This window comes from Schistocerca nitens, chromosome 5 (genome assembly GCF_023898315.1).
Source record: "Schistocerca nitens isolate TAMUIC-IGC-003100 chromosome 5, iqSchNite1.1, whole genome shotgun sequence".
Lineage (NCBI taxonomy): Eukaryota > Metazoa > Arthropoda > Insecta > Orthoptera > Acrididae > Schistocerca > Schistocerca nitens.
In genome coordinates this window covers 505,199,749-505,225,159 of record NC_064618.1, presented here as the reverse complement: position 1 = coordinate 505,225,159, position 25,411 = coordinate 505,199,749, and positions in this window count along the sequence as shown.

Below are 25,411 nucleotides of genomic sequence, written 5' to 3'. Positions count from 1 at the left end.
CACGCGCCACTCGTGTTTGGAATGGTAGAGTAGTAGTATGAAAATGGTTCGATGAACCCTCTGTCAGGCACTTAAGTATGAATTGCAGAGTAACCATGTAGATGTAGATCAAAAATGATACCAGAAACGTGTGAAGCGATTTATAAAGCAGTGAAGGGGGAATACCTGAAGGTAAGTAAATTTTTATACACTTTAAGGACAATAAGAACTATTTTTATTTTTAAAATTTTTTCAAAATGGAGTTAGTGTTCCAAAAACTACAAAACTGATAAAAAGTACGAAACAAATGAAACGCTTTTAACTCCAGAGTCCAAAAATAGAGAAAACGGAGAGCTAATAATAATTTTTTTTTTTTTTTTTTTTTTTTTTTTTTTTTAGAGTATGGCCACCTCCTCCTTTCCGGTTTGCTGAAAACCTGCGTGAATATTTCCTGGTGTAGGGGTGGATGGCTGTAGCAGTGGTTGTGGATTCTACCTGCCCATCAGCACACGATTAATAGCATGCATTGTGCCCCTTGCTCACCCCCCCCCCCCCCCCCCGCACCACTACCTACTCGAAGGAAGTATATTAAAGAGTCCCAACCATCACTGGTACCAACTTTGAAGCCATGTTTACAAACACACTAGAGAGACGTCAAATAGCTATAGCGATGCCAACGCTCCAAGCGGTTACATTTCACATTGGAATGGGCAGAAGGCGAACGACTTTTATGATCAAATCTACGTTGAGGCTCTAGATTTGATCTTATTTCTTTCACAAAAGGCGGGATTTGACAAAGTTCCCTATTACACTTTCAAATTGTTTTGCCATAATTTTTGACATATCACCTTTGACAAAGAAAAATGATAGTGTAATACCGGCCTAACAGCCGTTAAGGTAACCTAACGGAGGGACTTTGAGTGAATCATCTGTCTGTGAGTCGTGTAAGCTTTCCCGTGTGTGTTGTCGAATTTTAACTGTCCGTATATCGTATACTCTGAGGCGGACTTTGGGAATAAGCTCACAATTTGCCTAAATGAGTATTGGAAACCACCTAAAAATGACACGGAGACAAGCCGCTGTACGAGCCCACAGTATTTAACTCACGGGCAAATTCGAGCCGGCCCATCTCCCGCATTTGTCATGCCATGTAGCGGGCTGAGTGTTGCGCTATACGTGAGGGTTCTAGAATGAGAGGTAACCATGGCAGTTGGCCAGTTGGGTGGCGGAGGAACCCTATGGAGACCGTAATGAGGCGTCCTCGCCACGCCGCTCATAGCAGAGTCAGTGTTAACTGAGCTTACTGGACAAACACCTCATTACAAAATTCGTGTGTTACTTCCAGACACATTAGATTTGTGGATCAATATTTCTCATTGAGCAGGGTGTGCGCCGAAATGTCTGGCAGATGATAAGAGGGTGGAAAGTTAGAAGGTAACGACTAGTCGACAAAGCGGTTATTACACGCAGATTCTCGAACAAGGTAAGAGAAGCAATTGACAACGGTGCTGTCTAAAAGCAATGCTGGTATTCTCCTCAAGTGGTTTAGGGAAAATGAGGAAACATTCAAATTGTCCACTGGGCTGGGTCTTCAACACAGATTTGTGTCTTCTGCAGATGACGTTCAACTGAACCGTTATGACAACTTCGCTGTGGCCGTTCTTTTGTTCTGTAGGATTGAACATCAGAGCTGGTATAATATGCTCTCAAACTTATTTCGTATCAGTTGACTGGGCCACAAACTTACGAAAGGAAGTCTCATTTTCCACCACAGATGTATTAGAATCACAGTCATTTATTTCACACGGTCAGCTGATTTAAACGCTTACTCATAATGTGTGAGTTCTCCTTTATTGTGACCAAGAGGCTCTAGGCGATTCATTCCGGAACCGCGCTGCTGCTACGGACACAGGTTCGAATCCTGCCTCGGGCATGGATGTGTGTGATGTCCTTAGGTTACTTAGGTTTAAGTAGTTCTAAGTCTAGGAGACTGATGACCTAAGATGTTAAGTCCCATAGTGCTTAGAGCCATTTGAAGCATTTGAAGGGAGGATGGGAGTGAGCTGTAAGGCATTACATTTCACCGTTCTTCAGCCAACATAACACACAGCCTGTCATTTAAATGTACAGTAGCTGTTCAAATGTACCTGGAGATCCGTATGTAATGCGGAATTTATAACTAGATGAAATTAGATAGGAAGTATTGTCAGTAGAGAAGCAGTAACAGGTCAAAGGGTCGATCAGGAGAACTCCAGTGAACTCGAAAATGGACTAGTCACTGTATGTCACCCAGTAACAAATCCATCAAGAATATTTAAATCATTCTCAAGCTGCCCAAGTCTACTCTTGCTGATGTGATACTGAAACGGAACCGCGTAGGAGCAACCACAGCTAAACGAAGCTCATGCGGATGTACTGACGAACAGACACCGTCGAACATTGAACAAGATACTTTAAAACATCGCATGAATTGAGCAGAATGAATCAGTCTCGAGCTACGAAGTGCTATTAGCAGCACAGCTAGCCCAATGACTGTGTTTTGGGAGTTAAAAGGAATGGGGGACAATGGTAAAGCAGCTCCCTGTAAGCCACACAAGTATCCCCTGCGAGTTTGGGGGTTAGAATCTACATATCGACATCTACACATATACACCGCTAGCTACCAAGCGGTGTGTGCCGGAGGGCACAGTTCGAGCCAAAGACATATTTCTCCCCCCACCCCATGTTCCACTCGCGGATCGCACGAGGGAAAAACGACTGTCTGAACGCCTCAGTACAAGGGGTATTCCTGCCTGTCGTAAGAGGCATCTAAAAGGAGTTTCTCAAGTTTTAGCCTTTATGTGATGGTCTCCTGTTGAGTTTGCCCTCCATTTTTCAAAATTTTCCCGAAGAGCAAGCCAACTGGGGAAGGGCGCCTTACATGGTGCATAGTGTCCGTCGTGCTCTGAGACCACTCACATCCTTCGTCGACGTGGATCTGCACTTCCCACTTTCGCTTATTCTCCAGCTGTTGGGCGAGGTCACCCTCCTGGGTGCATTTTCCTCCATCCTCCGTGCAATATCGCTTTATGCGCTGTCGACGATAACGGACTTCTAGTTCGTTTGTGCTTGATATCCACCACGGTAGCCAGTCCGTTGTGGTGGGGCCGCCATATACCCTGTTAGTTGCAGCCCCCTGACCACACAGGTATCGCTCTGTTGATGCCTGCGCCATTACCTCCCCACCTATGCCAAGGAGTAGATACCTGTCACCCTGGGGCATTGGGGCTCCCAGCAATGGCCATCCTGCCAGGTGACCTTCACTGCGGCTGGGTGGCGTCCGTGAGGAGGGTCCTTGGTCGGAGTGGGTGGTATCAGGGCGGATGACACGCCATGAAGCGTAGTACGTCACCTATTGCTGGTGGTCAAACACCAGGAGTCTCTAAGCGGTCAAGGTCTAACTTCAGTGCTATGAAATACGACCGCAAATCGTTCCCCACTGGTCACACCATGGGAGGCATGCCAGTCTAAGGATGGCTGTGAAGCTTATTCACCCTCGTATGTACGAGAGTTGATGGGGATCTTTCTTGTCAATGAAACCTCAGTTTTTGTGGAGCATTTAGAGGACAAGTCTGGGGAGGTGGAGGGCTTGTCCAAAATGTGGTCAAGGTCGGTGTTGATCAAAACAGCATCCTCTGCCCAGTCACAGACACTACTCGCCTGTGACAAGCTGGGGGATGTTTCTGTTTCCATTACGACCTATGCGAGCTTAAATATGGTCCAGGGTATCATATTTCACAGGGACCTTCTTTTATAGCCCGACGATGAGCTGCGCGCCAATTTAGAGTGGCAAGGTGTACATTTCTTCTGGCACGTCCATTGGGGTCCAAGGGATAATCAGGTCGCCACTGGTGTCTTCATCTTGGCCTTTGAGGGTGACCCGAGAAGGTCAAGGTGAGAGTCAACCACTTTGATGTAAAGCCATACATCCCTCCCTGATGCAGTGCTTTAAGTGCTGGAAATTCCAGCATATGTCTTCCCGCTGTACTTCCAGCGTCACCTGTCGGGATTGTGGACGTTCTTCACATCCCCTATACTCCCTGTGCCCCGCCTCCCATCGGTGTCAACTGGAGAGAGCACAATTCACCTTGCTCGCCAGGCTGCAGGAATACAAGACACTGGACCGACTGATATACATTGAGGCTAAGAGAAAATGGGAGGCTACATCCTGTGCATATGACGTCAATCTACGCCACCGCTATGGTTCTACCATCTTCCACTCCGCTGCATACAGTTGGTCCTCAGAGCCATCACTCCACCTGCCCCCTTGATTTGGGAGGGGGGGGGGGGCGGGAGGGCACTTCCCTCCCTGTTACTCCTGCACAACCTACTTCCGGAGCAACATCCCCCAACCATCGGGGATGTCAGTCCTCACTTCTCAGGCATAGAAGCGTAAGTCTTCTTTGGCTTCTCTCGCCAGGAAGGGATCCCTTGGGTCACTCCCTTCCCAGACTCCTACCAGTGGCAAAATTGACTCCTGCCAGTGGCTGAAGCAACCACAGGTAGCTGGTTATAGGGCTTCACAGTCCTCTTCAGTCCCTGAGACTGAATCAGTGAAGCCCTCCCAGCCTAAGAGGAAGCGAGAGAAACCTAAAAAGAAAAAGACCCCCAAGAACCAATCCACTGCCGTAGCACCCACACCACAACTACCTACAAGCTCTATGTCTGAGGATGAGGTGGAGATTCTGGCGCCCGCTGAGGACTAGATCTCGCCACATAGTATGAGTGGGGTCTCCAGGGCCCGTTCCCGATCTTAATCCAAAACTTCCTGACGCTCTGTACTTTCCATGTTAAAGTCGATGCCTCCCATAGTTCCCCCCATATTCAGGAGAATGGCGTTCCGCAGGGTTCTGTATTGAGTGTATCTTTAGTGGCTATTAACGGTCAAGCAGCAGCTGTAGGGTCGTCGGTCTCACCTTCTCTGTATGCGGATTGCTTATGGATTTCGTACTGCTCCTCCAGTATTGGTGCTGCTGAGCGGCGCCTACAGAGAGCCATTCACAAGGCGCAGTCATAGGTTCTAGCCCATGTCTTCCAGTTTTCAGCCGCGAAGTCGTGTCTCATGCATTTCTGTCGGCGTCGCACCGTTAACCCAGAACCAGAACTTTACTTTAATGACGATCCGCTGACTGTAGTGGAGACATATCGATTCTTAGGACTGGTTTTCGACGTCCAATTGGCTTGGATATCTCACCCTCGTCAGCTTATGTGGAAGAGCTGGCAGCACGTCAATACCCTCCGCAGCCTGAGCAACACCAACTGGGCTGCAGATCGGTCTACGCTGCTGCAGCTATACAGAGCACTTGTTCAATCCCGCCTTGACTATGGCACTCTGGTTTACGGCTCGGCGGTGCCCTCAGCGTTGCGTTTACTCACCCAGTGCACCACTGTGGCGTTCGCCTGGCGCCGGGAGCTCTTAGAACGAGTCCGATGGAGGCCGAAGTCCCTCCATTGAAGGTTAGGCGTGCACAACTGCTCGCCAGTTACGGTGCACACGTTCGTAGGTCTCCTGCGCATCCGAATTGCTGTCCCATTTTCCCAGCCACTGCGGTTCATCTCCCGCATCTGTGGCCCAGGTCAGGGCTTATGATTGCGGTTTACGTCCAGTCCCTTCATTCTGAACTGGAGTCCTTCTCGTTACCACCTCCCCTCGAGGTCCTTTCACGTACACCTCCATGGTGTATACCTAGGCCACAGATTCTTCTGGACATTTCACATGGGCCTAAGGGCTCTGTTAACCCTGCGGCTCTCTGTTATCACTTCCTCTCGATTCTCGACATTTACCGGGACCATGAAGTGGTTTACACCGCCACCTCGATGGCTGATGGTCACGTAGGCTTTGCGTATGGTTATGGAGGACATATTAAACAGCGCTCCTTGCCAGATGGTTGCAGTGCTTTCACTGCATAGCTGGAGGCCAAATCTCGTGCTCTTGAGTACATCCGCTCATGCCCTGGCGAGTCATTTCTCCTGTGTATTGACTCCTTGAGCAGCCCACAAGCTATCGACCAGTGCTACCCTCGCCATCCTTTGGCAGCGTCCATTCAGGAGTCCATCTATGCCCTGGAACGGTCCGGTTGTTCAGTCGTGTTTGTGTAGACCCCAGGACACGACGGAATCCTTGGCAATGAACTTGCCGACTGGCTGGCCAAACAGGCTACGCGGAAACCGCTTCTGGAGATGGGCGTCTCCGAAACTGACGTGCGTTCTTACGCCGCAGGGTTCTTCGGCTTTGGGAGACGGAATGGCATAATAGTACGCACAACAAACTGCGTGTCATTAAGGGGACTACGAATGTGTGAAAGTCTTCCATGGTCTCCTCTTGCAGGGAATCAGTTTTCCTCTGCCGGCTCTGCATTGGGCATATGAGGCTAATGCATGGTTACCTCCTCCGTTGCGAGGACCCACCTCGGTGTCGCTGTGGCTCGCAAATGATGGTCGTCCACCTCTTGCTGGACTGTCCACTTTTAGCTGCTCTGCGGCGAACTTTCAACTTTCTCAGCACCCTACCTTCGGTGTTGGGCGACAATGCCTCAACGACAGCTTTAGTTTTACGTTTTATTCGTGAGGGTGGGTTTTATCATTTGACCTACGTTTTAGCGCATATCCTTTGTCCCAGTGTGTCAAAAATGGTTCAAATGGCTCTGACCACTATGGGACTCAACTGCTGTGGTCATAAGTCCCCTAGAACTTAGAACTACTTAAACCTAACTAACCTAAGGACAGCACACAACACCCAGCCATCACGAGGCAGAGAAAATCCCTGACCCCGCCGGGAATCGAACCCGGGAACCCGGGCGTGGGAAGCGAGAACGCTACCGCACGTGTCCCACTGTGTCCTCCACCATAGTGCTTTTAATGTGGAAGTTTTAACGTGTTGCAGAGTGGCTCGCTTCTCCTTTTTATTCTCGTGGTCAGCCAACCATGGTAATCTGCTCTCTTGTTTTGATCTCTTCTACATGTTTCTTGCGTGTCTCTGTGGTTTTCTTGTCCGATTTGGTCCATTTTAGTGTTTATTGCCCTCCTGTCATTCTTGTGGTTTTCTCCTTTCTTCCAGCTGTGTTTCGTATGTCTCAATTATTTTTCTCCCACTCTTGTGTAATTATTTTGACCGGAACGAGGGGCCAATGACCTAACAGTTTGGTCCCTCCCCCTCTTTTAAACCACCCAACCAGCCAACCAACCAACCTAAGCCACACGTTTGTAGTCTGTGCTAACCGATCCTTGAGGTGGTGTAAGGAGAGACGCCACTGGACAGTAGCTGACCGGAAAAGAGTGATTTTGGGTGATGAATCATCCTACACACTGTGGCAATCAGATGGAATGATTTAGGTTTATCGGATATCTGGAGAACGTTACTTGCCATCATGTGTAGCGCCAACAGTAAACTGCGCAAGAGGTGATGTTACAGTATGGGGGTGTTTTTCGTGGTTCGGATGTAGTCCCTTATTGCGCTTAGAAAAACAATAAGTTCCACTGGATATGAACACATTTTACGGCATCGTATACTGCTTATAGTTGTAAGGTTTCTAGCTTATTTTTGGTATTCAAGGAAATTGATGTGAGTTCTCTTTATAAACGATGTGTCGATGTGTCATGCTTCATAACTGTACACTGCATGTTTTTCAAAATGGTTGAAATGGCTCTGAGCACTATGGGACTTAACATCTGAGGCCATCAGTCCCCTAGAAGATAGAACTACTAAAACCTAACGAACCCAAGGACCTCACACACATCCGTGCCCGAGGCAGGATTCGAACCTGCGGCCGTAGCGGTCGCGCGGTTCCAGACTGTAGCGCCTAGAGCCGCTCGGCCACTCCAGCCGGCCATGTTTTTCACATAGAAGTCTTCAGTAGTCGACATGCCACGCCACAGTGATTCTGAACACAAGCCATGTGATGTCTGGTTGTCAGTAGTGTTATCGATAACAGTGTTGCTTTCTGTGAGAACAAGTGAAACATTCTTGAGTTGGTCACATTGCTGAGCGGCCCTGAAATAACTAGCGCAACACAGACGTGTAAGTGCAGGGGATGTTGCTTTCTGGAAATACAATTTTGTAAAGATTGATTTGAGAAGTGTGAAGATATTCGGGTAATGTTGTTGCTACTTTTTTCCTGCTTGTAATTTTTGATGAGTTTGAAAGAGGCAAATTTTTAACATGATTTTGGTTCTAATGGCTCTGAGAACTTTGGGAGTTAAGATCTGAGGTCATCAGTCCCCCAGACGTAGAACTACTTAAACCTAACTAACCTAAGGACATCACACACATCCATGCCCGAGGCAGGATTCGAACCTGCGACCGTAATAATCGCGCGGTTCCGGACTGAAGTGCCTAGAACCGCTCGGCCACCGCTGCCGGCTACATGATTTTCCTTTATTGGTTCGGATGAGTTTGTTTGATTGTCGACACAAGATTAAACAAAATCATTTGCTCACATCGCTTGCATTCAGAGTTACAGAGTCGCCGCTCCTTTACAATTTCATGTACTAATTTAGTGGAAGAGTCATATTTTTTTATAGGAAGGGATTTCTGTAAAGATGGTTTTAATTGTTAGGGAATGCGGTTCGTAATACAGTTTTGAAAGCTAATTCTTTTTCAATCACTTAGTAAGTCGAGTTTCTATCTCCGCGTCCTCACAAATGTTGTATTTTCTAATCGTGTGCTGCTACATTATATTTAGCGGAAAACATTCATTCAAAATAAAGGATGATGTACTTCCTATCGCTGCATTTTCTTGCATTGCGCTTGGGCAAGGTTTATCTTCTTTTTCGGTTTGCTGCTACACTGCACATTAACACTCAACACTTTCGAGCACTACTGAATTTCCGTTACCAGAAGATAAGTCATCAAAATATTTTATGGCCAATTTAACATCGCAGTTACGACACAGTAATATCATGCAAAGTCAAGCTTTGCACTTCGAAATTATCATCAGGTTCAGTTGAGGTAAAGTTCAATTCAGATCTTTATGCAGACATACTTGTTCTTACATTTCTGTGTTTCATTCGCTTATACATCATTTAATTTACAGAATTTTATTTAGTTAGCTTGTGTGCATAAACCTACACTGCATTTTCACAGAAGCGTTTTAGAAATTTATTGTTTCATGTGCGACTTGTAGTTTTCTGCAAAATTTTTATTCTCTTAGTTTTCTTTATTGGAACTGTAAAAAAAGTACTGTTACATCACGCATTGTAACACTGTTCACAGCACTGCACAACACAGAATTTCACAGGATAGCTTATTTAGTATATAGATGCATTTTTTAATTATTTTCGGTAAAAGTTAGTTGGATTACAATTTTATGACGTCACAAAGACGAAGGATGGACAAACTCCACATTAATCTCCACTAATAGGTGCCCGGATACATTTGATCACGTAGCATACATATTCGCAGAAAGCACTTGAAAATGGCGGATCGCAGAAATAGCTCTTGGGGCGCGATAAATGACTGTGATCGTACAGCCGAGGTATAAATTGGAATTGTGTTTCAACTCGTTCTCAATTTTCTCTTTCTGCCGGAGTTGCTAGTCCTGTAATGGGGGACATCTGTAGAAGTTAATATGTTAGAATATGATGTTGAGTTTCATAAGAGGTACAGCTTCGTGTGACGAAACCTCGTTAGATTTTGTAATCCACCTCCATCCAACATAAATCCTCAATTCGCAACATTTTGCTAGGGAAGTGGTGTCGCGTTGACTTAATCGCCTCAGGCTCTTTCGCTGCTCACTTTTTACGAGACGTTTGTTAGCCGCAACGAATTCCGGTAGCGTAGTCGGCGATAGCCGTAACCGGAGAGGAGTGCTATTCAAATCGTGATTTGGGCACAATTTGTATAGAGGTGAGAGGACCCAGTCATTTAAGGAAGCGGACTGGCGGAGCCGCGAGAGATCGATTATCCGCCCGGCGCCGCCACGGCCAATCGGCGGAGCGGCGAACGTGTAGGCGGGCGGCGCAAGGGCGCTCGATACGCTTGCACAACCAGAGCGGCGCCGCCGGAACCGCCACCGGCTCTCGGAAGACGGGCGGCCTTCAGACGTCAGCAGGCACACAGCGTCAGAGGGGAAAGGCAGCACTTCGCCCCCACACGCCGTCTCGCCTCGACGACCGCCTCCACTGTGGACGGCAGCGGGTCTTAACTGCGCCGTGGACCACTTTCTTTTCGATTTCACTGTCCCCTCTCTTCTCTGACGTTCTTACATAGCGCGAATGCGAACCACTTCGATGCGCGCGTTACAGTGCAAAACGTTGGCATAGCGCCATATTACGCAAAACATCTGAGTCTGAGATGAGATTAGGTCTGGATGGATGATTCAACTCTCAAGATTCTTGTTGCGGTACACCTTGTCTGGCGACCAATTCCTACAACAAGTTGAGCCCCATGGAGGTGATGGGGCACCGTGTGGGTTTTGGAAGCATTTGACTACATCGTTCATACAGGCTGAATCAAGCAATCTGTCTGAATCCATCTGAATTATTTGTGTACTAGTTTCGACACGGCGTACCGGTTCTCTACCTTGTGCCAGCAAATACTATTGTTTTACTGGATGACTAGAAAGAATTCTATTGAAACTAACGTGGAAAATTGCAGTGTTACTTGAAGGAGAAGCAGCGTTGCTTATTTAGAAACTCCCTTGGTGAGAACTACACTACTGGCCATTAAAATTGCTACACCACGAAGATGACGTGCTACAGACGCGAAATTTAACCGACAGGAACAATATACTGTGATATGCAAATAATTAGCTTTTCAGACCATTCACACAAGGTTGGCGCCCGTGGCGACACCTACAACGTGCTGACATGAGGAAAGTTTCCAACCGATTTCTCATACACAAACAGCAGCTGACCGACGTTGCCTGGTGAAACGTTGTTGTGATGCCTCGTGTAAGGAGGAGAAATGCGTACCATCACGTTTCCGACTTTGATAAAGGTCGGAGTGTAGCCTGTCGCGATGACGGATCCAATGACTGTTAGCAGCATATGGAATCGGTGGGTTCAGGACGGTAATACGGTACGCCGTGCTGGATCCCAACGGCCTCGTATCACTAGCAGTCGAGATGACAGGCGTCTTATCCGCATGGCTGCAACGGATCGTGCAGCCACGTCTCGATCCCTGAGTCAACAGATGGGGACGTTTGCAAGACAACAACCATCTGCACGAACAGTTCGACGACGTTTGCAGCAGCATGGACTATCAGGTCGGAGACCATGGCTGCGGTTACACATGACGCTGCATCACAGACAGGAGCGCCTGCGATGGTGTACTCAACGACGAACCTGGGTGCACGGATGGCAAAACGTCATTTTTTCGGATGAATCCAGGTTCTGATAACAGCATCATGATGTACACGTCTCGGTCACCTCTTGTTCTCATTGATGGCATTTTGATCAGTGGAAGTTACATTTCTGTGTTACGACCCGTGGCTCTACCCTTCATTCGATCCCTGCGAAACCCTACATTTCAGCATGGTAATGCACGACCGCACGTTGCAGGTCCTGTACGGGCCTTTCTGGATACAGAAAATGTTCGACTGCTGCCCTGCCAAGCACATTCTCCAGATCTCTCACCAATTGAAAACGTCTGGTCATTGGCAGCCCAGCAACTGGCTCCTCACAATACGCCAGTCACTACTCTTGATGGACTGTGGTATCGTGTTGAAGCTGCATGGCCAGCTGTACCTGTACACGCCATCCGAGCTCTGTTTGACTCAATGCCCAGGCGTATCAAGGCCGTTATTACGGCCAGGGTTGGTTGTTCTGGGTACTGATTTCTCAGGATCTATGCACCCAAGTTGCGTGAAAATGTGATCACATGTCAGTTCTAGTATGATATATTTGTCCAATGAATACCCGTTTATCATCTTCATTTTTTCTTGGTGCAGCAATTTTAATGGCCAGTAGTGTATTATCAATACACGCTGTTACATGGACAGTCTTCTCTTAAACTGTTCACAAATATATTTTACAAAATTTTATGGTCATTTCCCTTGATCAAATAGTCGATTACTGACGGTGATATGATGACTGTAATCGAGATTCAGTACCTGCAGTGACAGTTTTTTTTTTTTTGCTTTGTGCTTACTTCTGTTTTTTAGTACAATGGAAGGACTGCTCAGTTTGAAACCTATGGGCTGGCTAGTCATAGATATGGAGACTTTTAAGAAGCGCTGGCTGCCATAAAAATGTTGCAAGTTCGAGGCGAATTCGGAGCTCTAGGCAGAACTCGGGATGGCCACTTTCTCTCGAAAAACCGCAATTGTTCGTTAAAGCCTTTTAGCAAGATAAGAGATCTTTAGCCAGGTATCGCTTCCCAGATGACCGTGTGAATTTTGGTTATGACGCCTCGAAATAAAACTTTCAGTATCCAACGTTCTGGATGGTTCTTACTGATATTCTTTTGTACAGCGCACAGTTTCTCGGCTGTCTCTGTGTGTGATGCTTCTTATAAGTCGTTCTGAAAATTCTGCCATCCTCCCCACCTCAGAGCACGACTGGTTGAAAACAGCAAAAATCCGCAGGAGTAGGAAATTGTTTAACATCATTACTTAAATCTTAGGAGATGGAACTTGCAATCTTTGTCACTATTAGCTGGCAAGTTCCTGCTCTAGCGAAAGGCATCCAAGTTACAGAGCTCATAAAAGAGACTGTTTCACTCCACTGGTAGTATTCGTGTGTTATCGTCATAACTTTACATTCGTCGTCCCCAGCCACCTGTAACGTTCAACGATAGTCCCATTGTCCAAGTATTTAATGTTCAGTTGTTTATATCAGTGGGCAACTCATGTGTTTAGCTTTATAATAATAAATCTTGTTGGCATCTGACCACTTGTCTTTGTTAGACGAGCCCTCCTCTCATTAACACGTCTATATGCGTGGTGTGGTACCCATATTGTCACAGTAAGGAAAGATTTATACAGAACTCCTATCCAGAAAATTACATAATTTAGAGGAAAGTGTGTAAGACAAAAACTGCTGATTTTCGTAAGTTTAAATAGTAAATATAGGGTCGACTATAGGAAGGGGTTAATTGAGTTTTTTGATCGTATGAGTCGCTTCCGTTCTCTGTGGATCACCAGGGATCGGAACGTAGCCTCGTATGGGCCTGCAAACAGCTCAACTGGCACCCCATAACGCTCCTTCAATACTTTTCGTTCATTGACGCCATTGGCACAATCGCCGTTGTTAAGTGTTGCCACTGCAGTAGCTGATCGCAACATGGCGCTCATACCTAAGTATAGAGAGCCTGTGATACTGTATATATTTTGTGTGAGAATTCCAAACCAAAATTATAAAAAAAGGCCTCCCGACTTTACAGGAGTAATTTTGGCCCTGGTTAGTTTTAATGTAGCGTCTTTCAAACTGTAATTGTGTAGCGGTACCGTTAGAGAGGCTTTCGTTTGAAGAAGCTCGCCAGGAACGGAGGAATATCTTCCGGGGAGGTAGTTGACAGAACTAGCCAGGTAACAGCAGTGTAACCCATATGAAGAGTTCCCTAAGGAATCGTTTGTAACATAGACATATCTTTTTATAGGAACGGCCGTTATAGATGGCAATAGGACATACTGCCTATCCCGGAAGTCTATTTTCTTTCTGTAAGCGAGTTTTTAAATAGGACCCAACAGAGTCACTCAGACTCACTCTTGACGGTGTCTTTCAGCAGTCGACACGTAGAGCCCGCATTGACAGTGTTCATGCTGGCGAAAGTCTGGTTCTAAGGCCTCACAAACTTATAGAAATACTGAAAATCGCGTTTGACTTTACTATCCGCGTGACATAAATGATCTACGTGAGTCGCGCAATTGGAAGACAACCGTCTTCGTAACACGGCGAGGTGCTACGGCGTAGAGGCTTGGCAACACGCCGCCACACTCCACTTCTGCTCCTCATTGCTAGCACCGGGTGACTATAATAGAAGTGCACCTACTCACAGAGGTACATTGTGGGCTTTAATTATCACATGGAAGTGAAACATGGTAGATAGAATGAAATTTTCACTCTACAGCGGAGTGTGCGCTGATATGAAACTTCCTGGCAGATTAAAACTGTTTGCCGGACCGAGACTCGAACTCGGGACCTTTGCCTTTCGCGGTAGCTCAGTTGGTAGAGCACTTGCCCGCGAAAGGCAAAGGTCCCGAGTTCGAGTCTCGGTCCGGCACACAGTTTTAATCTGTCAGGAAGTAACATGGTAGATGTTCTAACGGCTAATGCGGAACCAATTTACACTAGAAAAACATTAGTTCCAACTTTCGCCACCAGGTGCGAATCTGGCACTGTACATCATCTCGTCGACGCCCCCTGTGCTGATATTGAACAAATTGTGTAAGCAGCGCTTAATAGTATCAACATTATGCGTTTTTCACTTGTTTGAACTTTACTGCCCTCATCCCATTGCTAATCCATTACATATGGAAACATTTCTACACATCTTTCTTGCATTTACAGCGCCATGTTTGCACCTGGTAGCTGACATTGGAGCTAATTTTTATCCAGCGTAAATTGGTGCTGCATTAACCCACGAAAGGATAGACCTCTTTGCCCAGGTTAGATATACAAGATAGATGCTCCCAAAAGATAAAAAGGAGCTCAACTACCAAACACAAAACAAGCCCGAAAAGACACTTGAACACAACCATTCCCTCACATTCTAACACATACAAGGTAAGGTAAATGGAGGACATGATAATTACAGACCTGAATAACACATGGGAAATAAATGGATCACATAAAGAATTGACATACTGATGCAAAGCACAAGTTGTTTTCATTTAACGTCGGATAAACACTGAATTTTCATTAACTCCTCTACTCAGTCCTCCTGCGAGAGTTAATAGAACAATACTGCAGACAAACGGTGCAGAGAATGAAGTAAACTGACTCAAATGGAACAACAAGTCTTATGAAGCGACCCTGTAGAGACGTTTCATGGCATCAGGACAGACAAAATCAAACAAGTGAGAAAGGCACATTGTTGATTTTATTATTAACCGCCACTTACACTGTTTGTTCAATATGAGCACCGGAGACGTCGACGAGATGCTGTACAGCGGCAGATTTGCATCTGGTTGCCAAAACTAGAAATTCCTTTTTTCCAGTGTAAATCGGTTTCGTATTAACGCACGTGCGTATCTACCACGTGTTGCTGCCATACGATAATCCAAGTCCACATTGGACGTCTGTGAGTACCTGTACTTTAATCATAGTCATCCGGTACTTCTGTCCCGCGGTCGTATTAACCTTATATCGGCTTCATTGATTTTGAAATGTTTATTTATAATCGATGGTTCATCAGACGTAAAACCTGATATCGAATATCAGTGCACTTTTCCTCCAGATTTCAGCGCTTAATGTTAGTTTTCCAGTTTGCCTGTAAATCTGAAACGCAGAATACATGTCAGTTAATGAGTCCAATGTGCGCTCCTGCCATTGTTATGATTCTGGTACGCACGTCCTTTTCACTCATTTGCAACATATACAGGAGACGTAGCTACGACAGGCCACCCCAAATACACCCAGAATAAATAAATATGCCGGGGTGGCGTTCTCGCCAAGTTATAGCGCAACGTCGGGAAATTCGCCATTTTGTCCACTACAACTTGGCAAAAACCGTATCTCAATATATTTTTTCGAGCTGGGTATATGCGGGTGTTCTATCTTAGCTGCCACACCCTGTATAATATCGTTTGCACTGTAATACATGTACATGCTAATTTTTCATTGCGAACGACCTTGCTGTCTAACTGTAGTTATAATTGTGGAGGAAGAGCTAAAAACTCCTATAGTGACGTAATTCAGTACCTTACAAAGAATGGAACTACAGAGAGCTCGAGCTAGCCATAAATGCTTGCGTGAAACGTGCGTTAACAGTCGATGTTTTGATCAAATCAGTCTTTCCAATGCTCACATAGGGTGGGTGCCAATAGTCTGACATAGGAATCCTCTCCGTAATAAAGATACGCGTACTCGTCTGACGACCTAGTTTAACAACCGCGAAAGAGTTCATAAAAAAGGATGCAACTAGGCGAACGAAGTGCATAAGTACTAAGCACAGGGAGCCAGAAAATTAGGAAAGTAAATTTAGCGTAACAAGAATCTGCGAGAAAGAAGAACGATAAAGGTTGATCCGTATGAATTTCACTCGCAATTTCTACGTCATTCTTTGTACTTAAGCCCTCAGAAGATAAGTTCGGAAGTTTTATGATATTTTTCGTCTCTCGTCATTCGCCTTTCGAAGCCGTTCATGGCATCACAGATTAAATTACTTTGAGCCACATACCTTTAGAATGTACTTTCCATTTCGCCACTATACAGACATCACAGTTATACTATACAGACATCACAGTTATCCTATTGCATGACTGTGTTAGCTCTACTTCCAAGAACGCTGAACTTGTCTCATACGTTAGAACTCAAACATCCGGAACGAGATCGCCATTGTGTAATCAATACGGCAAGTCAGATTTCACTGCTACGGCAAGCGGCTACTCTATTAGCAGACCTGCGGCAATTGGCAGCAAGGTCTGTGCTGCTGAGAGCGGTTCACGTTCACCGAATGCACAACCAATGAAGGACGCATGTTCCAGCGCACGAGCGTGGTCGTTAACCAGGATGTGATTGAAACTACAAAAAAGAATACCAAGTACTGAATGAAGCCGTTACGCGGTGGAGATTTGTCACAGCCAGGTAACATAGCTCGAAGAAACTTGGACCGTACATAGAAAGAACTGCTACAGTATAATACAGAAGGCAACTGAAAGAAATACCCAATGAGGCGAACAGAAACGACACCTTTAGTCAAAGACAATAATTGTACCGAAATCACCGCCATCCATGATGATCCCCTGAACATTACAAAAGGCGGTATATGGTTGTCGTAGGCTGCCTGATCACCGTGGAGGGCAAAGCACAACCGGCCTGTGTTCGAGCGGTTCTAGGCGCTTCAGTCTGGAACCGCGCGACCGCTACGGTCGCAGGTTCGAATCCTGCCTCGGGCATGGATGTGTGTGATGTCCTTAGGTTAGTTAGGTTTAAGTAGTTCTAAGTCTAGGGGACTGATGACCTGAGATGTTAAGTCCCATAGTGCTCAGAGACATTTGAACCATTTGGTAAAGCACGCTTTGCATCAAGCTCCCATGCCGGTTGCCATGTTGGTAAGGAGTTCTTGTGCTAGGCCTTCCTTGCTCCACCAGCGATGTTTGACAACTGCTGGCTGGTCGTGGACTCACTGCAGTACTTCTTCCCATCGCGTCTCACTCGTGCACCTTGACCTGAAATATTTTATAATTATAAAACTTGACAATTATAACTCTAAAAAGATTCTCTGATAACGGAGATACACAAACAGGTAAATTAAGTAGAGTAAATCGTCTGTTATCAATGGGATGAGATACCGCCAAAAATTTGGGTTTAAAGATCTTAACTAATAGTACATTTGACTTCCATGCAGAAAGATTGACATAAATCAAGAAAAACAATCCTAGTATTATCTACAAGAGTTTTTATTAGACTCATTATGCCAATAATTGTCATAATCTTAGCAACACTCCTATCAAAAAAAAAAAAAAAAATTGACCGAGGAAAAAGATCATAATTTGAATGTGGGTTCGATACAAAAAGATCACCACGGATACCTTTTTTCTTCGATTTTTCCTAATTACCTTAATTTTTCTAATCTTCGATGTAGAAATGACACTAATTCTACCAACTGCAATTATTATAAAAACATCAGATATTATAAGCTGAAGAGTATCAACAATATTCTTTATCCTAGTACTTTTAGGAGGATTATACCACGAATGGAATCATGGAGTTCTGCAACGAGCAGAATAAAGGGGTTTTAGTTAAGTATAACATTTGGGTTGCTTTCAAAGCAATTGAAATTAAAATAGCAACATCACCAATTCGGACAAAGCAGTTAATATGCGTGCACTATATGACTTTACATTTTGATAATAAATAACTAAACAATAAGAAACCAACCTCAAACCGTCTCAACCTAATAAAATTCTAATCGAATTAGGACTAATAATTAAAAGACCTCTTGAAAGAACAAATATTAAAATTATAATAATAAACCATTTATATTTTTTTCACCAGGGATATAATCCTCTCTATAATAAATTGCCGAAGAAGAAATATATATAACCAAAAACATACAAATAAGAGACATTTTGCTGTTGCAGTAAAGTTTACTGCACCAAGAATAGATTAAACACCTGCTAAGTGTAATGAGAAAATAGCTAGACCTACTGATGCGCCCCCATGTGCGACAGCACCTGACAGCCCACGCATTCGTAATAATTTTCTTTTTAGTAATGCCTATTATAATTGGTGGATTTGGTAATTGACTTGTACCATTAACAATTGGGACACCAGATGTATTATTCCCGGGGTGGACAGTTTACTGCACACTAGCCGGTGCTGTCACACATGGGGGCGCATCAGTAGATCTAGCTATTTTCTCAGTACTCTTAGCAGGTGTTTCATCTATTCTTGGTGCAGTAAACTTTATTACAAGAGTAATCTATATACAATCAGAAAGTATAACTCTAGATCAAACACCTGCTAGGTTAAGGAACGGGCAGGCCATCATTCATCGAATATCCTCTCGTTCCAAGAGCTCCTTCGCCTGTGCTGTTCAACGAGGTCATCCATAAAAATGAAGTCAGGGCCGAATGCATGCCTGAAGACACGCACATGGCGAAGGTGTACGGTGGTACGATAACGTTGACCGCTGAGCGTAAGGAGTTCAATGATGTGGAGGTCAGCACGCCCACTCTATAACTCTTGGAGCACGGAAACGATCATACGAGTATTTGACAATGTGCCTGGGTGCATTACATGTTCCCACCTCTCGCCGTATGAGGGCGTGTCCATCGTTGTACGCTCAGTACGCGAATGGAATAGGACAGCAAATGGATAATACTGGCACGATGTACACTCCGCATTGTACAGTGTATTGTGAAGTATACGTACTGATAAGATAGAACATTACGACGACCTGTTTAACAGCGCGTTCCTCACTTTTGAAAAGCGTGCAGTAGCAGATCTACGTGGAATGGACTCGACAATATTATGACAGAGTTCTGTATGTAGGTGATACCAGATGACTGAGCAGAGGTCACACAATTCCTGTAAATAAGTGTCGGTGGTTTGCGAACACGGAGCTGAGGTCCGGCAGTGTCCCAGATCCGTTGCAGCCAGTTCCAATCAGGTGAATTGGGTGGCCAAGACATCAACGTGAAATGAAATGTCGTGTGGCTACGGCCTCCCGTCGGATAGACCGGTCGCCTGGTGCAGGTCTTTTTAGTTGACGCCACTTCGGCGACTTGCGTGCCTATGAGGATGAAATGACGATGACTGCAAAACACCCAATCCCAACCGGAGAAAATCTACGATCCAGCCGGAAATCGAACCTGGGCATTCGCATAGCACTCTGTCGCGCTGACCACGCATCTATGGAGGCGGACAATACACTGTTGTGATCTCAAACGACTGTATGATTATGTCCTTGCTACAGAGACAGGTTTTCTGCTGGGAGATGCCAACGCCGTCTGGGAAGAGATCAGGCATGAAGAGATGCAGATGGTGTGCAATAATATTTATTTAGTCCACAGCTGTCATGAAGATTTCGGTTACTACCGCAGGTAGTACAGTGCTATCACCCACCGGCCTGCATCCGTGACACGGTGCATGTTTCCCTACGCCACACACCGTTGGGTGGCTTGCGGAGTATAAATGTAGATGTAGATGTAGTTTCGACCATCCGGTCGCCTGGAAGATGATGACGGCGTATACGGACATGGGCATCGACCTGGCGCACAGAAAACGTGATTCACTCGACCATTCTACACATTTCCATTGATCCTGGGTCGAATTTCGGTTACCCCGTGTCTGCACAAAGTTGTTGGGTTGAGGACATCACACACACCGGCCGGGGAGGCGGAGTGGTTCTAGGCGCTACAGTCTGGATCCGCGCGACCGCTACGGTCGCAGGTTGGAATCCTGCCTCGGGCATGGATGTGTGTGATGTCCTTAGGTCAGTTCTAGGGGACTGATGACCTCAGAAGTTAAGTCCCATAGTGCTCAGAGCCATTTGAACCATATGACATCACACACATCCATGCCCGAGGAAGGATTCAAACCTGCGACCGTAGCAGCAGCGCGGTTCCGGACTGAAGCACCTATAACCGCTCGGTCACAGCGACCGGCAGAAAAGCTCCCGACTTCCACATTTCATGATGAGTCGCGGACACCCAACACACCGTCGCCTGCTCGGGATATGACAATCTGTCACTTTCCGTTTATGACAAGTTTGTTCGCAGGTGTCGGGCCATAACAACTTGCCCTTTGTCAAAATCGCTTATGACAGTGGATTTACTCATTTGCGGCAGGTATCGTCGCTATAATAATTCCTCATTCCTCTCTGTTCCACTTACATACTGCCGCGCGGGATTAGCCGAGCGGTCTAAAGGCGCTGCAGTCATGGACTGTGCGGCTGATCCCGGCGGAGGTTCAAGTCCTCCCTCGGGCATGGGTGTGTGTGTTTGTCCTTAGGATAATTTAGGCTAAGTAGTGTGTAAGCTTTGGGACTGATGACCTTAGCAGTTAAGTCCCATAAGATTTCACACACATTTGAACATTTGAACACTTACATACTTTCCTTACAGCGTCACGTGCCCGCTACGCCAAGAGGCCACATTCAGTCACGCGGTAAGCAGCAGTCTAAAGGTTCTGGCTCATCAGTGTATGTACATGTAGATTTACGGTACGGCCCAGTCGCATTAATGCGACTTTCGGCTATGCTCGACTTCAGCGTATAATAACCACTCACAGACAGAAGGTGGCAGCAAGAGAAGTAATGTTTATTTAAAACGAACTTGTGGGACGTGGAAAACAGTGCAATCGTTGTCGCAATTGCGGACACGAAGCGATTTGTCTGACATCCAAAAGGGCATGATCATTAGCTTTCGGGTAAGGGTGTAAGCATTTCTGGAACAGCTAAGTTTGTAAACTGTTCGCGTGCCGCCGTTGTTTAAGTATTGCGTCCACGGCAAAATGGCCTTATCCAAAACCAACGCCGAGGTAACTGCGGTGTACCATGGGCTGTACATGAAAGGGATGAACGACAGCTGCAAAGGCGTGCACGGGCGAATAGATGTGTAAATGTTGAGAATCTGATCGCCCAGATGAACCAAGGGCTCCTAAACGACCATTTCGTGAACGCTACTGCTTATGGGTCTCCGCAGCAGTCGCCTGGATCATGCACCCTGCTGACTGTTGTTCACTGGCGACGGAGGCTACAATTTGCATGCCAGAACTGTAACTGGACATCCACTGAGTGTCGACGGTTGGCCTTTCCAAACGAATCACGTTTTATGCTCCACCGGACAGATAGCCACTGGCGTGAATGACGTGAAACCTCTGAAACCAAACACCTTGCAACAATCGTCGAAAGGATCCAGCAACAATCGTCGAAAACGTAGAGGCCAGAGCGCATTCTACATCTACATCTACATGACTACTCTGCAATTCACATTTAAGTGCTTGGCAGAGGGTTCGTCGAACCACAATCATACTATCTCTCTACCATTCCACTCCCGAACAGCGCGCGGGAAAAACGAACACGTAAACCTTTCTGTTAGAGCTCTGATTTCTCTTATTTTAGTTTGATGATCATTCCTACCTATGTAGGTTGGGCTCAACAAAATATTTTCGCATTCGGAAGAGAAAGTTGGTGACTGATATTTCGTAAATAGATCTCGCCGCGACGGAAAACGTCTTTGCTGTAATGACTTCCATCCCAATTCGCGTATCATATCTGCCACACTCTCTCCCCTACTACGTGATAATACAAAACGAGCTGCCCTTTTTTGCACCCTTTCGATGTCCTCCGTCAATCCCACCTGGTAAGGATCCCACACCGCGCAGCAATATTCTAACAGAGGACGAACGAGTGTAGTGTAAGCTGTCTCTTTAGTGGACTTGTTGCATCTTCTAAGTGTCCTGCCAATGAAATGCAACCTTTGGCTCGCCTTCCCCACAATATTATCTATGTGGTCTTTCCAACTGAAGTTGTCAGTAATTTTAACACCCAGGTACTTAGTTGAATTGACAGCCTTGAGAATTGTACTATTTATCGATTAATCGAATTCCAACGGATTTCTTTTGGAACTCATGTGGATCACCTCACACTTTTCGTTATTTAGCGTCAACTGCCACCTGCCACACCATACAGCAATCTTTTCTAAATCGCTTTGCAACTGATACTGGTCTTCGGATGACCTTACTAGACCGTAAATTACAGCATCATCTGCGAACAACCTAAGAGAACTGCTCAGATTGTCACCCAGGTCATTTATATAGATCAAGAACAGCATATGTAACAGGACGCTTCCCTGGGGAACACCTGATAACACTTCAGTTTTACTCGATGATTTGCCGTCTACTACTACGAACTGCGACCTTCCTGACAGGAAATCACGAATCCAGTCGCACAACTGAGACGATACCCAATAGGCCCGCAGCTTGATAAGAAGTCGCTTGTGGGGAACGGTCTCAAAAGCTTTCCGGAAATCTAGAAATACGGAATCAACTTGAGATCCCCTGTCGATAGCGGCCATTACTTCGTGCGAATAAAGAGCTAGCTGCGTTGCGCAAGAACGATGTTTTCTGAAACCATACTGATAACGTATCAATAGATCGTTCCCTTCGAGGTAATTCATAATGTTTGAATACAGTATATGCTCCAAAATTCTCTGGATAATCTCGTCATTCTGGAAGGCACAATGGATCAGTGCAAGTATGCACCTATCCTTGGGGACCATGCCCACCCTTACATGCACTCTGTTCTTTCTCGGCACGATGACATCTTCCAGCAAAACAATGCAGTGTGTCACACAACTCACAGTTTACGTGCGTGGTTCGAAGACTACCAGGACGAGTTTACCGTACTCCTCTCGCCAGCAAACTCCCCAGGTTTAAATCCAATCGAGGATCTGTGGGACGACCTCGATCTGGCTGTTTCCGCCATGGATTCTCAAATGAGAAACCTAGCGCAGTTGGCCACAACACCGGAGTGGCCATGGCTCCACATTCCTATCGGTATCTTCAAATGGCTCTAAACACGATGGGACTTAACATCTGATGTCATCAGTCCCCTAAAACTTAGAACTACTTAAACCTAACTAACCTAAGGACATCACACACATCTATGCCCGAGGCAGGATTCGAACCTGCGACGGTAGCAGCAACGCTGTTCCGGACTGAAGCTCCTAGAACCGCTCGGTACAGAGGCCAGCGTGGTATCTTCCACAGCATCAATGACTCCCCTCCTGTATGTCACCCTCCTGTATGTCCGCACTGCAACAGGAGGTTATTGAGGGTATTGATAGGTGGTCACATTAATGTGACAGGACAGTATGTATGTTCTGTTCTTGTCGTATTGCTAATGTGTTTCAGTGGTGAAACATTGGTTCCTTCAGTCGGTAAGAGCACTAACCGTGGAAAGAAGGCACCGAATTAGAGTCTCGATATGGTATACTGCTTTAATCTCAGAAGCAGGTCTAAATTTATTCACTGGTGTTAAAATTGTCACGTTATTTAAAAGGTCCTTCGGAAAGTATAAAATCACGGGTGATGACCAAACCTCACAGCAAGTTTGGAAGGTAGGAGAGAGGTACTGGCGCTACTGAGTCTGTGAAGGCAGGTCGTGAGTCGTGCGGACGTAACTCAGTCGCTAAGAACGCTACCCGCCGAAGGAAAGGCTATAGTTTCGAGCCCCGCGCGGCACACAGCTTTATTCCGCCACGACGTTTCAAGACTCCGCACACTCCATTGCAGTATTTATTCTGGAAAGTTAAAGGTGTTAGTAAAATGAAGGTAATGGGAAAAGTAAACCTTAATCTGAGGGATCGATGAAACTGTACGCCATATTCACGTGTCTGCGAGCCGTGTCGCCTGTTACAAAATTATTTCAGTGACGGCAGCGAGAAGACGTAAGTGATCCTGACCGATTTCGGTAGTCACATGCCATCTACAGATCCCGATTAGCTGGATACAGTGTCACATGTCACAGGCACAAACAGTGTCACATGTCACAGGCACCATAAATGGCGGCACTGAGATTAAAATAGTAGGCTATTTAACTTCGATGCAGACATTCAGGGCGTCAAATGTAACGTGTTGCACTGTAATCAGCTAATCGAGATATGATGATGGAATCTAACGAACGGAAAGTTTATGATTTCTACCATCTTCCCGTAGTAGTGACTGAAGTAAATAAAGATTCATCAACAGTTATTGTACCTCTCGAAGACAACATATTAAGCCTCCTTCACTGCCTGACAAAAAAAGTGAAGTATCCAGAAGGGCAGGAGGAAACGAAATGAAACTTAACGAATTGTGAAGCTTTATAATGTTGTTTGAGTTGTTATAACATTGAGTCAGATTTACAAAGAACTTGGCAGTGTCAGCCCCATTTATCAGTATACATTGCACTCCATGTGACCTGTTGCATTGATTCGGTTGGGAAGGGTGTCATAAAACCGTTGCATCCTATCATTAGGCAAACTGGTCCTGCTCCTTGATATCATGGATACTGACGCTGGGACGCAGCTCACGTCCTGGCTGGTTCTATAGAGAAGAGTTCTGGGAGTCTTGTTGGCCACAGGAGTACCCCAACACCTCGTAGTTCAGTACGCCTTTCAAAAATCATCAGCGTGGAGCATTTAATATCGTGGTATATTTTTCCCTGTACAAATCCCTGGATGAAACATCGATTTCCATGCTCTAGACATACCATTCACGTATCTATTAAACAGCTTTGATGAAGTCCTGCTTCCTTCTCCGAAATATTTACTTCTGGAAATCGGTAACTTTCCATTTACTGTCTAGACTGCTTAGTGGGCAAGTGTCAGAACAGCCGGCCGGAGTGGCCGAGCGGTTCTAGGCGCTTCAATCTGGAACGGCGCGACCGCTACGGTCACAGGATCGAATCCTGCCTCGGGCATGTCATTAGGTTAGTTAGGTTTAAGTAGTTCTAAGTTCTAGAGGACTGATGACCTCAGATGTTAAGTCTCATAGTGCTCAGAGCCATTTGAACCATTTGTCACAACACAAATCGTAAGGTGCAGGATTCCAGCCTCAGTCGATTATTTCCTTTCACCTGTCACTTATGTTTTTCCGTTTCTGGAAACGACATAGAAATGCCAAGAATGTCGAGTTAGACCATGATTCAGATTGCACGTTAAACAGGTTCCCATGAAACTGGCTGGTTAGATTAAACCAAAGGTCGGAAGTAGACAAGGGTCAGACCTAGAAAATCCCTGCGGTGTACAAACCAACTTTCGGCTTAAGAACGTCATCCTCTTCTCTACGCATACTGTTGCTT